At 44.1% G+C, this 16,072-nt stretch overlaps 1 protein-coding gene across 1 annotated transcript in view; it reads right to left on the reverse strand.

The window, feature by feature from the left end:
- Nucleotides 1-16,072, reverse strand: part of ST6GALNAC5 (ST6 N-acetylgalactosaminide alpha-2,6-sialyltransferase 5) — a 169,808-nt gene that overhangs the window by 19,102 nt on the left and 134,634 nt on the right. The window lies entirely within an intron of this gene.

Here is a 16,072-nt window from a genome sequence, read left to right on the forward strand (position 1 = left end):
TTAACTTTGAACAGGACATACTGGCTCCCTGCATAATCTCAGCAAGTTGGATCCAGTTTAGGGCTTATATTTACTTGGGGGGGGGGGGCAGGGTTCCTGAGCCATAGCTCTGCCTTCAAAACCAGATGAGGGCACGTGAGGACAGCAGTCTTCCCTCACTGCATAGTGGCAGAAGGGGGCGCCTGGGTGGCTCAGTCAGTTAAGCATAGTGGCAGAGGGCACCAGTTTTGGGGGCTTATAGGATGGATTCAGCCTCGTCTCCACTACCTATTAGCTGTGGGACCTTGGTAAGCTACTGACCTCTGTAAATCTCAGGTTTCTCATTTCCAAATGAGGAAAATTAATGCCCCATTCTACCTTGGGAGAATTGAATACACATAGTATTAGACTGGGCCATTTGAAATTCCCAGTACCTGACCTATAAAAATAGCAATTGCAGGGAGTTGAACCCAGTCCCTACCATAGGACCTGGTACAGTGATCATTCAGTAATGAAAGCTGTTATTGGGATTATCTGTCAGAGTGGAGTGCATTGTAGATACTCACTAAATCAGTACTGATCACTTTGGGTTGATAATTGACATATAAGCTTATGAAATGTAGATTCTCATCATTCATTTGACATCCAAGTATTGTTATTAGGTGACAGGCACTAGTAAGAATAGTAAGAATGCAAATGGAAGGAAAAAGCAGAACCCCTAAAGTTTATACTTTAGTAAGGGACAGCAGGTCAGTAAAGGCTTACAATAAAGTATGACAGGATGAGAAGGGGTACTGTGTGAAAGTATTAGTAGAGGGGGCTATTTAGAGCACAGCAAGTCGGGGGACATGAAAGAAAGAGCACTTTTGCTAATGGTGATTAGATATCTCCATGTGCCAGGCACTGTTTTGAGCTTTTTATATAGTTGCATTAATTCTTCAAATAACCCCATAAGAAAGATAATATATTACCCCCCCCCCCCCATTTTACTAATGAGAATATTGAGGGATAGAAAAGGAAGGAACTTGCTCAAGATCATCCAGTTAGAAAGTGGCAGAGCTGGAATTCAAACCGAGGAAATCAGACTGTAGAGCCCATGGGATTAACCATCGTGGTTAATGGCGTCGCAGTGCAGTAAATAGAATGAATAGAATAAATGCCCTGAGATGTTTTCTTAATTCATCGTCTTCTTCCTTTCCTCTCTCAACCCCAGAAGCTCAGTGTTGCTGTTTCTTAATCAGTTATTGCTTTAAGAGCTTTGGGCTGGGTGGATGCAGTAAAATGACAAAAGTCTCGTATCCAATACCTCCATCCCTTGGAGCTCTATTAACAGTGGACTCATCCATCTAGAGCCTTAAATTAATGAGGGTGAAATGTACTTAAGCCCAAATCTCCCTTTGAGGAAAAGCCACATTATGTATAGAAAGCGGCCCCTATTCCCTTCAGGGAAACTCCTGGAACCTGGAACATGAGGCTCTTGTGAATCCCCTGAGGGGTTGAGGGGGAAGTTCGTGGGCCAAAGGATGGCAGAAATACTTAATTTTCCCTTTTCTTATTTTTCCTGCATATCCCATACATACAGGATGAAGAGGGAAGGTTAAAGGATCTATTCAACCATAGAGTTTCAATCATGTGTCAGGCATTGAACTTGGTGATATAGATAAAAAGACAGATAAAATCCTGTTTTTCCTCTCAAGGAAGCACACAATCTAAGGCAAGCGTGCCCCCAGATAAATAATTACAGGACTGTGGAGTAAGTGCTATAATAAAGTTAGGTACAAGGGGCCATGGGACCAAAGGTGAGAAAACATTTGAGCCTGTCCAGAAGAGCTAGAGAGGCAGGAAGACAGCCAGGAAAGGTCTGTGCAATGCAAACTAACAGAAGAGGTAACTTTAAAGAGCCAGTGGTTAGTGGCGTCACAAGACATGATAGCACAAGTGAAACCAAAAGCGTTCTTTGGATTTGGTGGCCTCAGCCAAAAAAAGTCTCAGTGGAACAGAGGCGGCAGAGCCTCATTTTGGTTGGTCGGGAGGAAGTAGAGGCGGATGCTTGGCCGCAGGGGGGCTGATGGAGGGTTGCCCGAGGGGCAGGGCGGACTCTTGAGCTGACCATCCCACCCGGTTTGTTAGGGGTTGTTTGGGTTTCAGCATTGAAGGTCCTGCACCCTGGGAAAGTTCTACTCGTGGGGAAGCCCCCTAAAAAAAATTCCTACAAAATTGACAGGGGCATCTGCAAATATCACGTCACTGGGTGATGATTAGGGTCAGGAGACCCAGGATCTGAATTACAAGTCAGGTCCTTGACTTTCTCACCCGTGAGATAAAGAGATCAACCAGATACATGTGGCCACATGACATTCATTCGTTCATTCATTTGAAAGACATTTATGGAGCACTCAGTACACCCCCGAGGTGCTGTGTAAGTCAGTGTATTTGTTTAATAAGGTCACTTTGTAGGATTTCATTCCATTGGACCCTATAGCCATGGGAACTTGCTTTTTCTCATCAGACTCACCTAGAATTACCATCTTGAAATTTCTAGTTTGATCATTGTGAGACATTGTGCTTCTTTTTACTGGGGAAAACATTCTGAAGAAAAGTCCCGCATCTCTTTCCCCCATAATGAACTATTCTGCTGTGTTTCTCAAAGCACAGGGTGGCTGACGGGTGAAACCTGGGTCTCCTATGGAGACTGAGGTGCCTTCTCTGTGTCTCTTAGGTGTGCATGCGGCCAGTGGAAGACCCTTTCAGGGAAGGCCATGGTTCCCGACTGTGCCATACTGATCCTCTGTGCTTCCTGGACACCATCAGAACACACTGGGTCCAACCAGTCCAGAAATCCCTCCCTCATGCTTCCTGTCCATCTGCCTTAGCTCTGAGGTATTGATTACCTCGGGCAACAACACTCACTCTTCGAGTTGTGCAGGCGCACCAAACAATGCAAAAAAGATTGAAGTCTGAATTATGCCTTAAGTGTCTTTTGGTAAGTGGTGCCAATAAAATGACAATAGCTGTTCTAAACATAATGTTACATTTCCCGCAGCTGAGAAGAGCATGTACCAAAGGCTGAATCACTTCCAAAGGAGGAAATGAAGTCTGTTTTCTGCATTTGGAAGGACTGATGATGTCTTGGGAGGCAGGATGACTAGAAATTATACAAACTCCATGACCCTGTTTCTCAGGATGCATTACAGTCCTCCAAGAGAGCCATGCTCCCCCACATCTCAGTACGATTATAATCCTTAGTCTTAATGATATGGGTGGAAATATGCATGCCTTGGTGAGTTAAGATTCCTGAGGCAGTGTTCACATATTCTTCCCTTAAGCACTCAGATGCTGGGCTGATGAATCACTAAGCAGAGGACGGGAAGGTGAACTTGCAGCTTTGTTAGCGGCCTGGGAGATAAAACTCCATGGAGGACGCGAGTGGAGGCCCCTTCTGGTGAACTCACTGGCTAGCAAGGCCTTCTCTCCGACTTCCTCCTCCTCACAGTATTTAGTCTCCCTGATTCTTGGGGACGTTTTCCTTAAAGCCCCATTTAGTGAGGTATACCATCCTATGGTAGGAAACATGGGCACCCTTATCAGGTTACTGCAATCTTGGTAATCTCTTTGCTTCCGGACACATAAGAGGCACTCAATATATACTGAATAAAAGGATGGATTGATAAATGAGTGAATGAGACCCAACAGCCTGTCTTGTCTGTTCTCTGAGAAAGCCAACCTCCTGGGACATAAAAAGAAGGCATAAGGGATGCCTGGGTGGCTCAGTTGGTTAAGCATCTGACTCTTGATTTCAGCTCAGGTCATGACCTCACAGTCATAAGATCGAGCCCCCACACTGGGCTCTGCATTGGGCATGGAGCCTGCTTGGGATTCTCTCTCTCCTCTCTCTGACCCTCCCTATACATACATACATATGTATGTATGTATGTAGGTACATACATACATAAAAATTAAAAATAAAAAAATAAAAAGAAGGCAGTGTGGTGCCCTAACCAAATATTTGCCTAAAGACCCCAGCCCTCTGTACTAATGCCATGGAGAGAAAAAGGGGGAGTATAATGTGGAAAGCTCTGTCTGGAGAGAAGGAAGCTATGGCCATTTGCCTCAGGGCAGCCTCTTTGTCCAGGGAGCTATAATGGCCAGAGCTAAGGGCGCTGCCTGGAATTAATGGCTGGCTAGGAAAAAGGCCCAGGACACAGTGAGGGCCATTAAGCCCAGCCAGTTATTAATCCCCAGTAAGAGCTTGATGCCAAGGTCATTAGAGCTGTTGTGAAGTAAAAAATGCCCAGGAAAATCTACAGCGCATGGAGGCCACTGGTGCTCAGAGCTGCAACCTCGTTAGGGCCCGAGCATGTGGCGGGCCTGTTGGAGGTGGGAAGGCTGGCTCTCTGGAGGGAGTGTCCACAGTGCACACACCTGGAGCTTACTGTTTTATTTTTGCCATCACTCTTGCTCCTTGCTAGTGTGTAAGCATTTGTCATCGTCCCAGTACCTAGGAGTGGTGTCTACAACTTAGTAGGGACTCAGGAATGTTTTAGAATATTTTAGAAGGTGTGAATGGGTCTCTCCTTTCACCACTTCCCCGCAACCCCCCGCCAAACCAGAGACTAGGGGAGCGTGACAGCTTGCATCACAACTTCCTCCTTTGGGCTCAAGCGGCAGGAGCAATCCCTGCTTGAGAAAGCACGCTCGGGGAATCAAGGTCTGATTTCTGTCACAGCCCAGAGAGCAAGAGCAGAAGGAATTCTCCCTGTGACCCAGCTGATGCCTCCTGAGCCTTTCTTAAGAGAATAGACCAGGCCAAGTCAAATTAAACTTGACACCTAAAACGCTCAGTGATGTCCTTGCAAACATTTGCAGCATGGCAATCTCAGGTTTCACTTTTTAAAATTCTGATTTATTTGGCAGAGGGAAAGGTACCTCAGAGCATAATGTCCATTAGCTCAGTAATGAGACCGGTCTTGCTCTGGGAGCTGCTTGTTGGTCTGGAGCAAACATAAGATATATTAAATGGCTTCAGGTGTTTCAAGAATCTCTGCACTTTTCAATCTGATGTTTTCCTGTAATTACTGGGCTTTTATTAGCTGTCAATCTTGGTTCAGCCTGACATGGGTATAAGCCACTCTGATTATTTAATGTGATTCCCTAGAAAAATGTTACTCTTTCAAGCTGCTCCTCTCTCTCAATGACAAGCCCACCCACCAGCTTTCACTGCCAACCTTCAACACCACCTTTCCTGTTTTTCGTCTACATGCTGCCTTAGGATGGAAGAACTCCATGGGCAGGAGGCAGTACTGAGCAGTATTTAAAATATGGCCTTTGGGGCGCCTGGGTGGCTCAATCATTTGAGTGTCTGACTTTGGCTCAGGTCATGATCTCAGTTTGTGGGTTCAAGCCCCGCTTTGGGCTCTGTGCTGACAGCTCAGAGCCTAGAGCCTGCTTCAAATTCTGTGTCTCCCTCTCTCTGTGCTCCTCCCCTGCTCATTCTCTCTCTCTCAAGAATAAACATTAAACAAATTAAAAAATAAAATAAAATAAAATATGGCTTTTGGAGTCACTGACTTGAATCTGCTTCTTCTACTTCTTAGATGGATAATTTTAGGTGAAGTGGCTTAGATTTTCTGAGTCCCTGTTTTCTCATCTGTAATATGAATGTAGTAAAGCCAATCTCAAAGAGAGGGTTTGGCATCTCAGTTGATGGCACACCTTCCACCCAGTTGCTCAACACAAAATTGAAATCTCATTCCTTTTTTAAAAATTTTTTTATTTCTTTCCTTTTTCTAAAAAGTTTATTTAGTTTGAGAGAGGGGGGAGGGAGGGGCAGAGGGAGAGAGAGAGAGAGAGGGAGAGAGAATCCCAAGCAGGCTCCATGCTGTCAGCAAAGGGCCCAATGTGGTGCTTGATCCCACAAACTGTGGGATCGTGATGAGCCGACATCAAGAGTCGCATGCTCAACTGGCTGAGCCACCCAGGCACCCTGCAAAGCTCACTCTTGATACCTATCTCTCCATCTGCTACAACTCTTCCAGCCCTCTTGGGTCTATCCTCCTACATGTATCCCAAACTTACCACTTCTTGCAGAATAGCATCACTGGCAGAAATCTCAGAGATCGTCTAGGCTGATAATTTTCAGGGTGTGGTTCCCAGACCAGTAGGGACAACAAAGTCTAGACTCACTGAATCAGATGCTCTGAGGTGGGGCCCAGCAATCTGTGGTTTAGCAAGTCCTCCAAGTGATTTCTGATGCATCCTCAAGGTTGAGAACCCCTGGACCAGGCCTGTATCCTCATTTTACAGAGGAAGAAGCTGAAACTCAAGAGGTTATGTGATTTGTTCAATGTCACACCCTAAAAGCAGCACCTGGGATGAACTCCAGGTTTCCTCACTCCTGAAAATCTAAGAAAATCCACTTATATCCATAGAATGTTCAAAGCCACTGGGGACTCACTGAAAAGGAACCATGGATTAGTAGTACACTGAAGCTGTAACCTACAAATGGAAGCAATTTTGTGGAGGAAGTTGAATAAGAAGGGCTACTCCTTATTTGACAGTCTACCCTCAGCACGACTGCCTGCCTCTGTACCACCTGCCTGCCTATTTGGAATAAGCAACCAGGAATGGCTACACAGCATGGAAACCTCCCACCACAGGGAAAGTACCGAATGCCTCTGTGCTCTTGCTCCAGAAGGTGGGCCACTGTGGTTTCTCTCCAGCCAGTGCAGCCCCTCAGAGGTGTGGCCAGACTCAGAGGTGTGTTGAACTGTGTACATCCCAAGAGCCCCTGTACACACACACACACACACACACACACACACACACACGCTATGTTGAAGTCCCACCTGTGCACGTGACCTTATTTGAAAAAAGTTTTTTGCTGATATAATGAACATGTACGTCAAGATGTAGTCACACTGGATCAGAGCAGTCCCAGTGTCCTTAGAAGAAGAAAGTCTGAGACACAGAGACACCCAGGGACTACACCAGGTGATGAAGGCAGCAGAGAAGGCAGTGAGGCATCTACTGGCCAACGACGGTGAGGAAGCTGTAAGGTGCAAGGTAGGATTCTTCCTTAGAGCTTTTAGGGAGAACCTGGCTCTGTGTAAAACTTGATCTCAGATTTCTAGCTGCCATATATACCAAGAGAGAGTAAATTTCAGTTGTTTTAAGACAACCAGGTTGTGGGAATTTGTTCTGGTGGCTCTGGAAACAAATATACTGCTACCAGCACCGTCTTCACCCTCAGCCTCCCACCATACTACCAGCACCCCCACCCACCAGGGCTTCTTCTGGGTCTGGTAGCTTTCACCCTTACAGCGCACGCTCCATGCAGCTGTAAGAGTGAGGATTTTAACGCACAGAGCACCCTCCTTCCCTACTTGAAGAGTAGAATCCAAATTCTTTGCCTGGTTGGAATCTTGCTCACCTCATGGCCCTCAGCTCAATTCACTTGCCATTCTCACCCCATTGACTCCTGATCTCCTTTCTGCCACCGGGAGACATCAGGCGTTCATTCCTCCTCTGTGTCTGGCCTTTGCTTCTCCAATTATTCACATGCTCTGCTCCTTTTCATCTCTCAGGTCTCAGCTTAAAAGTCATCTCCTCCAGGAGGTCCTCTCTGACTGCTTTAATTGGAAGTGGCCTCCCCCCACTTAGCACATAACAAAGATATTAACCACTTATGACCCTGACAAAATCTTCAGCTGGATATGAATACATACATCATCTAACTTAAAATCCAGAAAACAGCCTTGAAAGGAAGGTTCTACCATTGTCCTCGTTTTGATCAGATGAGGAAGTTGACCTACAAGTTTATCATGATCCCATTATTCACGATCCTGTTTATTTCCTCTGGCACCTACCACAGTCTCTAATGATTTACATTTTTAATTTCTTTATTGTCTGTCCCTGCCACTAAAACACAAGTGCCATGAGAGCAGAGATCATGATGTATGCATGGCACACAGCAGGCACTCAATAGATTGTTAGAGAAATATTTCACTTCCTTACTTTCTCTGCAAGCAGTAGATGATTCTTCTCTGTCCAAAAAAGGTGTGGATGAGTTGTCAGAGAGACAAGCCCATTCCCAGAGCCTGTTTCTTCCCTGGTATGCTAGTACAAGGATTGATGTTACACACTGGCTCACCTCACAGACTTTCAGATAACTCCCTGATGTGATTTCCTTCAAAGGTCACTCATATGCAATTACTTCCTCTAGGAGGAGATTGGATATAAACGCCCCCTGTGCTCATTAAAACAAACAAAAAGCTGCATTTTTATTAGAGGAAGGTGATATTTAATGCTGCCAGACAAACCAGATTCCACAAAACTGGCTTCTTTGGCTTCTGCTACATTTACAAAGGCCTTAACATAAACACAGCGTAGTCCAAATCTGGGAAGATAACTGATAGGGGATTGTCACAAGAGAGTTATGAGAATTTGGGACTTCCACATATAGCTGAATTAAATGGAGGGGGAACAAGCCATGGTTTTGGTGGACCAAATGAGTAACAAAATCTAACTGGACAGAACATTAAATCTGTAGAGTTAAAGTAGAAAGATCACACTGGCTTGGGAGTCAGACTTGGGTTCAAATCTCAGTTAAGTCATTAAAAAATTTTTTAAAAATGTTTTTTATTTATTTTTGACACAGAGAGAGACAGAGCATGAGCAGGGGAGGGGCAGAGAGAGAGGGAGACACAGAATCGGAAGCAAGCTCCAGGCTCTGAGCTGTCAGCACAGAGCCCGACACAGGGCTCGAACACACGGACCATTGAAATCATGACCTGAACTGAAGTCAGACACTCAACCAACTGAGCCACCCAGGCACCCCTCAGTTGAGTCACTTATTGTAGGTGCTTCCCTACTCTCAGCCTCAATTTTCTCATCAGTAAAATGGTATGGTAATCACTCAGTAAGACATAAAGAGTACTACTATCATGGCTTCATTGTTACAGATACATAAAGGACTCTCCTGAATGACCCGTTACCTGACTCTCCTTATGTCCAGTCACTCATGGAGCCAGCACACTCAACCTGTTGTATCCCTGGTGAAATTGATCTTTTCTACCCACCTGTACCTTCCTTCCCCTTGACCCCACCCCTGGCTCAACCCGCTATCTTCACTGGATCACTGCCAGTCCTCCCACATACACTTCAAATGTCCACAGGTGCCAGAGTGGTCTCTCTAAAATGCACATAATTAGGACCTAAATGTTAGGGGTCCCTAAACCCTAAAATTCCTTAGTATCCTCCTATTGCTTTGAGGGTGAGGTCCTTCCAGTGGCTCACTGGACCCTCGTACCTCGCCAAGTCCTGTATCCTGACCCTCTTGCAGCTCTCCACACTCCAGTTGCACTGACTTCGACTTTGTGGTCCAAGTGGCACTATTCATGAGGCTTTGCCTTGGGGCCTTTGCACATGCTTTCTCTGGAACCCAAGCTTCCTCTGTTGTAAACTGGGACAATAACATCTACCTTGCAGTGTTATTTTATGACTTAACTGTAATAATAATCACATTCAAAGTCTCCCTCCCTTGCCTCTTCTCTCCTGACTTTTGTAATTCCTTCAGCACTCTTTCAAAGCGTCATAATCTCAGAGAACCTTCCTTAAACTCCAAGACTAGCTAGCTTAGCACTCTGATTCTCCCTTTATAATTCTCACCATGTCTATAATCACTGACTCAGTGTCTCTCTTCCCCACAAAATGGCAAGGTTCTTAAGAACTGGGTTCATGTTGGGGCACCTGAGTGGCTCAGTAGGCTGAGCATCCGACTCTTGATTTCCGCTCAGGTCATTATCTCACAATTCATGGGATCGAGCCTGGCATCTGGCTCTGCTCTGACAGGTAAAGAGACTGCTTGGGATTCTCTCTCCTCTCTCTCTGCCCCTCTCCCACTGTTCTCGCTCTCGCTCTCTCTCTCAAAATAAACCTTAAAAAAAAACTAGGTTCATGTGTTTGTTAGGTTTAGGTCACCCTAACATCCCCAGGACCTAATATATAGTAGGTGATCACTAAATATTTGCTGCACAGGTAGCTAAATTAGTTCATGCAGGTGAGAGGAGCATTCTAGAACCACAGCCTCACCCAGGCTTTCTCTTTGGTTTTCACTTCCATTTGGTGTGCCCAGGCATAGACCAAGAGAGAAAATCATCCCAAATAGAACATTTAATTTGGTGCATATACTTAACCTTCTCACAGAAGACGGAGTAGTACAAACTGAACTGATCACACTGTAGCCTTACATTTTATTCACTTTATTATCTAAGCATAAGGGAGTTTTCAAAATGAACCATTACTTGAGGCTCTGGACACTGACTACTGCCAAGTAGCAAATAACCAGATTGTGTCAGTGTTGACACTTTGGTCCTGGAGCTGATGGTTTGTTTATTGAACTGCCTACTTTAGGGGCTCTGAGAGTGGAAGAATGGTCATCAGCAGCCTGAATAACAACTCAGCACCCCAGCTGGAAACACACGAGTAAACAAAATCATAATTTTTAACTTTGCCAAGCTCAGTAAACGCCATCATGATGCGCTACCAGTAAGGCAGCCATTAGTTAAATAAATAAAGCACAAAGCTAAGAACAGGATTATTGATGCTGGCACAGTATACTCATTTGCTGACCATTGATAGACATTAGCTGTGATGTACACACTAGGGAGGTACTTTGCCACCTGCTTTCATTTGCTAAACATCATGCATCCTCTGGGCCACAGAATTACTTACTTTGTATTAGTGAAAAATCACCTTTTCTTCTTTTCCCTTTTCATTTGCTCAATACATAGTTATTAAGTACCTACTCTCTGTGTAATGGAACCTCTTGGGCAAGCTGCCCAGTACACAACTGCCTTTACTCCTCCGGCAATGCCTCGACCTGGTGAGGTTGTAAAATACAGCGGAGCTGTTCCTGGCAAAAGGCATCCCAGCTTTTTCAAGAAGCCTGCGAGTGGATGAAGGCAGAAAGGACTGATCATTGAAGAGAGTTTTAGTTCTTTTTTTTGAAAGAGGGAGGGGCTTTTTTTGGTAAAAACAAAACAAAAACCAGTGAAGATTTTTATCCAGCCTTCTTCTTTTCTTAATACTCCTCTTTGGTTTCCTCCATATATATTAGATCTCTCTAGATTACACTCAAGCACATTAGCAGATCCCTAACTCCTTGGAGACTTTCAGGATCCTGACTCATGGCTTCAGCCAACTTCTCAGTGGAGGTGTCTCCTCTATTCTACCTCTTCCCCCATTCATACCCTTATTCCAACTTGCTGGAATCCTGTGGATTATTTTTATTCCTATTGATAGTGCTAATAAAAGCTGGGTCCCATAAGTGCCAAAAGAACAACAGTAATGGCTACCAACCGTTACCAAGAAACTTTTTATATTATTATACTTATTATGATCTCAGTTAAATTCTAAAGTAAATCAGCAAGGTACGTATTACCTACCGCCTTGGTTTATATTTGAGGAAATAGAAGGTCCAGGTTAAAGTGCTCAAGGTCCTAGAGTTTCTAAGGCACAGCCTGTTTGGCAGCTGGGTCAATCCCACTCCCAGATGTGGGCATGCTCCGTCCACCATAACAGACAAAACAGACTCGAGTGGAAGAGTTGCAAAGAAAAGAAGATTGAAGGGTCTCAAGAGAAGAAGAAAGAAAATCTACAATGGTAGGAACTAGTAGATAATAAGAATGGCAGGAGAATGAAGAAAGCATTGGAAAACATAGACATTAGAGGCACTGAGATGACACAGTGACTATAACAATTCTTAAGGGGACAGAAAGATTAAAGAGAAAATTCAACAGAACAGCTAGAATTCTGGAGGCATTCAGTGCAGAAACAAATATTTCCACACCACTCAAAAGCCATCCGTATACAACACACTGCATTATAATAAGTGACATTCATAATGGGGATCCTAAATCATCAAGAAAAGCTTAAATTAAGTTAAGCTTTGTTCACTTAGGTAGGAATGTATAAAATCAATTTGGAACCTTCAAGAATAATTTAGACAAATACAATTTGGTGCTAAAAGGGACTATGCTTATGTTATTTTATTTTAAGCCTCATTTGTTCATAAAACTCATTCCTCAACCATGCTTCAAAATGAGGTGCTAGACTGCTCTGAGAAGTTATTGCTGAAGGGTAAATAAGCTTTTCTTTCCTCATTCAGGTGTGATAGACTTTCCACCAAAATTCATGCTTCCCTCCCCCAGTGTAGTCATAGATGGAAGTGGTTGCTTAGTCAGGAACCACATTCCTTGTCCCCATGCCTCCAGGGGTATCATGTGTGTCCCAATGAAATCGGAGCAGAAGTCATTGGAGAACTTAAGAAGCAGGTGCCTTCTCCACTCTCTGTCCCCTTGTGATGTCTTGATATACGTGGCACAGTGAACCCGGAAGCCACCTGTCAAAGACAGTAAAGCCAAGGAATGAAAGAAGACCCAGTCCTTGAATCATTGCTTAAATCAGAGATATTAGGAACTCCCACTTTTTTGACTATGTGAGCAAGGATAAAGAAACCGTCATTTCAGAGCTATTATATATTTTATAAAGCAGGCAGTATAACTGTAATTATTCTCTCATGCAGATAGAAAGCTTTCTTTTTTTGTCTACTTATTTTACTTAGTGGCTAGAGTAGAGGAAGCACATTTTCTTTTTAAAGTATAGCTTTGATCATATGACTCCAGCTAAAAGATCTTCCATAACTCCCTATTACCTGTAGAGGGAAGTCCAAATTTCATATATATATATATATATATATATATATATACATGAGAGAGTGTGTGTGTGTGAGCAGGAGAGTGGGCAGAGGGAGAGAGACAGAGAGAGAGACAGAGAGAGAGAGAGAGAGAGAGAGAGAGAAAGAGAATCTTAAGCAGACTCTACGACCCTGGAATCATGACCTGAGCTGAAATCAAGAGTCAGATGCTCAACTGACAAAGCTACCCAGGCACCTTGAGAAGTCTGCATTTCTAAAAGTGATCCTTTTAATCTTATTTTTTACTGGTCATTTCAAGAACTCTAAACTCCCCAAATGGGACCACCACTCATTAATTCAAATGTCACATCCTTGTCTTTGCCCATACAGTAGCCTCCTTCTGGAATGACTCCAGTCACTGTAGCTTACCATCGTTTAGGGTCTTATGTCAAGGCCAAGTGATCAACAAATTATCCTTCATTCCAACTGCTTGAGTTCAAATCCCATCACTTACCAATTGCTGACTTTGGCAAATTTCTCGACTTCCCTGTGCCTTAATTTCTTCATCTATAAAATAATGGTAATTATATAAACTATTGCATAAGGCTGTGAGGTTTCAATGAGTTAATTCACAGAGGGCCCTTGGCCTGCTCTCTGCCATCAATATAACCCACTTCATTCTGCAAATTACTTCTTCATCAATCTTGACCAGTCATGTGTCACCTCCTAGGGAGGCAAAGGAACTTTCCATTGTTGTGTCCCATACTGTCCCGCAAAGTGGCTTAATTAAATGTAGAAGCTGTGTAATAAATGTTGGTTGAATGAATGAATATATGAGTTTCCAAAGTTGCAAGAATTAGATTTCATTTTTCCATTTACTCATGATTTTTTTGAGGGGGGCAGAAGGAGAGCAAATGAGAAGATTTGTAAAAAAATTTTAATGTTTTTATTCATTTTTTGAGAGACAGAGAGAGACTGTGCGTGGGAGAGGGGCAGAGAAAGAGGGAGACACAGAATCCGAAGCAGGCTCCAGGCTCTGAGCTGTCAGCACAGGGCTCAAACTCACAAACTGCAAGATCATGACCTGAGCTGAAGTTGGACACTTAACTGACTGAGCCATCCAGATGCCCCGGAAATGAGAGGATCTTAAGCAGGTTCCATGCTCAGCATGGAGCCTGATATGGGGCTCAATCTCACAAACCATGAGATCATGACCTGTGTCAAAATCAAGAGTCGGATGCTTAACTGACTGAGCCACTGAGTTGCCCCCATTTACTCATTATTTGCTCAGAGGACTATGATGTTTCCCTCCAACTTGAATTCTACTCAGAATGGCAAGGCTTTTTTTTTTTTTTAATACAGATCTTCCTTGACTTATGAAGGAGTTACCTACAGATAAACCCTTTAAACCCAAGGTGAAAATATCATAAACCAAAAATGTATTTAATGCACCTAACCAATTGAACACCATAGCATGGCCTAGCCTACCTTAAATGTGCTCAGAGCACTTATGTTAGCCTGCAGTTGGGCAACATCATCTCACACAAAGCCTGTTTTATAATGCAGTGTTGAATATCTCATGTTATTCATTGGAGGTTGTACTGAAAGTGAAAAACAATGGTTGCCTGGGCACAGAATGGTTGTAAGTGTATCCCATGATCACGTGAATGACTGGGAGCTGCCACTACCTAGCATCACCTGAGAGCATCATACCACATATGGCTGGCCTAGGAAAAGATTACAATTCAAAGTTGGAAGTAGAGTTTCAACTGAACGTGTATTGCCCTCACACCAGTATAAAGTTGAAAAATTTTAAGCCGAAACTTTGTAAGTTGGGGACCATCTGTATCCTGAGTTCTGAAGAGGCTCTGATCATTTTCCTGACCTTCAGTGAAAGTGAACACCCCTTGAGCAGGAGGATCTGTTTTACTAGGGAGTTTTGTTTTGGCTTTGAAGGCATGAGACACAGTGAGACTCTCTGGCCAGGTTGAGCAGAGGCAGACACTTTCACCTTTTGTGCTTATTCCTGGACATGCCTGAGGTAAGGTGTCTGAGATACTCAGGATTTGTCTTGAAAGGCCATGGGAGGGTTAAGTAATTTGAGGCTGGAAAGACTAAATATCCTTCAGAGCTGACAGTGCAGAGGGCCAGAGCTGGGGTCACTGAAGAAGGGCACTGGTAAATACAGAGCCAAACAGACCATATTCCCCACTGCTCTGGTTCGGCTCATTTTCAGTTGCACTCAGGGCTGATGTGGTGTTTATTTCAAAAATAAGACTTAGGAGGGATGACAGGACTGTAAATCAGTCTTCAAACGAGGAGGAGAGGTCTGTTTAGAACATTATTGGTGTTTAAAAATATTAAAACAGTGAAACTCCTCTCCCATTCCATATATGACACCTAGTATTATATTAGCCCACTTCTTCATGGACTTTTCCCACTGGTTGGCACATGGGAGCCTTACCCTCAGTCCATCTAAAGCTGAACTCATCTTCCATCTCTCCAAATCTGTCACTCTGCCTCTCCAGTGGTGAAGGTCCCAGCCCCACCCCCTGACAAAGCCACAAACCTGGGAGTGATACTAACTTTCCCTCTCCTTCTCCACCTCAACCACCATTACTAATTGAATCTTGTCATTCTTCACTTCAAGTTCTCCCAACTCTGGCAATTCTCTCCATTCCCACTGGGAACACCCCCATTCAGCCTTCCACCATCTCTCACTTGAATTCCTGCAACCCTATTACAACCATGGTTTATTTGCCAGGGCCCCTTGTTAGGCTACAAACACCCTGGGGGTGTTGTCTCATCCACAGAGCTTACTCCAGTATTCCATACACATATCTCAATAAATGGTCACTCATGTCACGCTTATGCTTCCAGCCTTTGGAAGAAGCCAATGGGAAGCCAAAGTAGACCTTCACCCCTGCCCCAGTGCAGGTCCTGCGTCATAAGCACCATATTTAAGTATAAAGGAACCCGAACACATTGCAACCCATCTTCAGTATAAAAGACAATACTTATTTTTGTTCTAAATGATTAGAGGTCAGGCAATGTATCTTTCAGGGTTAGTTACATTATAGAATCATGGAAAGACCTACAACCATGGTGCAGTGGGAGCTGGCCCCTTCTTCCTCTCCTTGATGTCACTAACATTTATTACTTTCTGTTTTGGGGTGAAGGTGAGGGAACTCTTTGTTAGCACCTCTCCCTCTGCTATTCCTTCCACCACCTGGGGAAACATTCACACCGGAGCAAATGATTACCCAAACCCAGAGGCCTGGGACCTCTGCTTGTCTTGCTCTTGATCAGTTTAGGCGAAGCCTTTGGGGTAACAGCCAGACTCCAAGAGTGGGCTCTGCAGCCTTGCACTTGTACCAAACACACTCGCATTCATTCATT

This window comes from Prionailurus viverrinus, chromosome C1 (assembly GCF_022837055.1).
Source record: "Prionailurus viverrinus isolate Anna chromosome C1, UM_Priviv_1.0, whole genome shotgun sequence".
Lineage (NCBI taxonomy): Eukaryota > Metazoa > Chordata > Mammalia > Carnivora > Felidae > Prionailurus > Prionailurus viverrinus.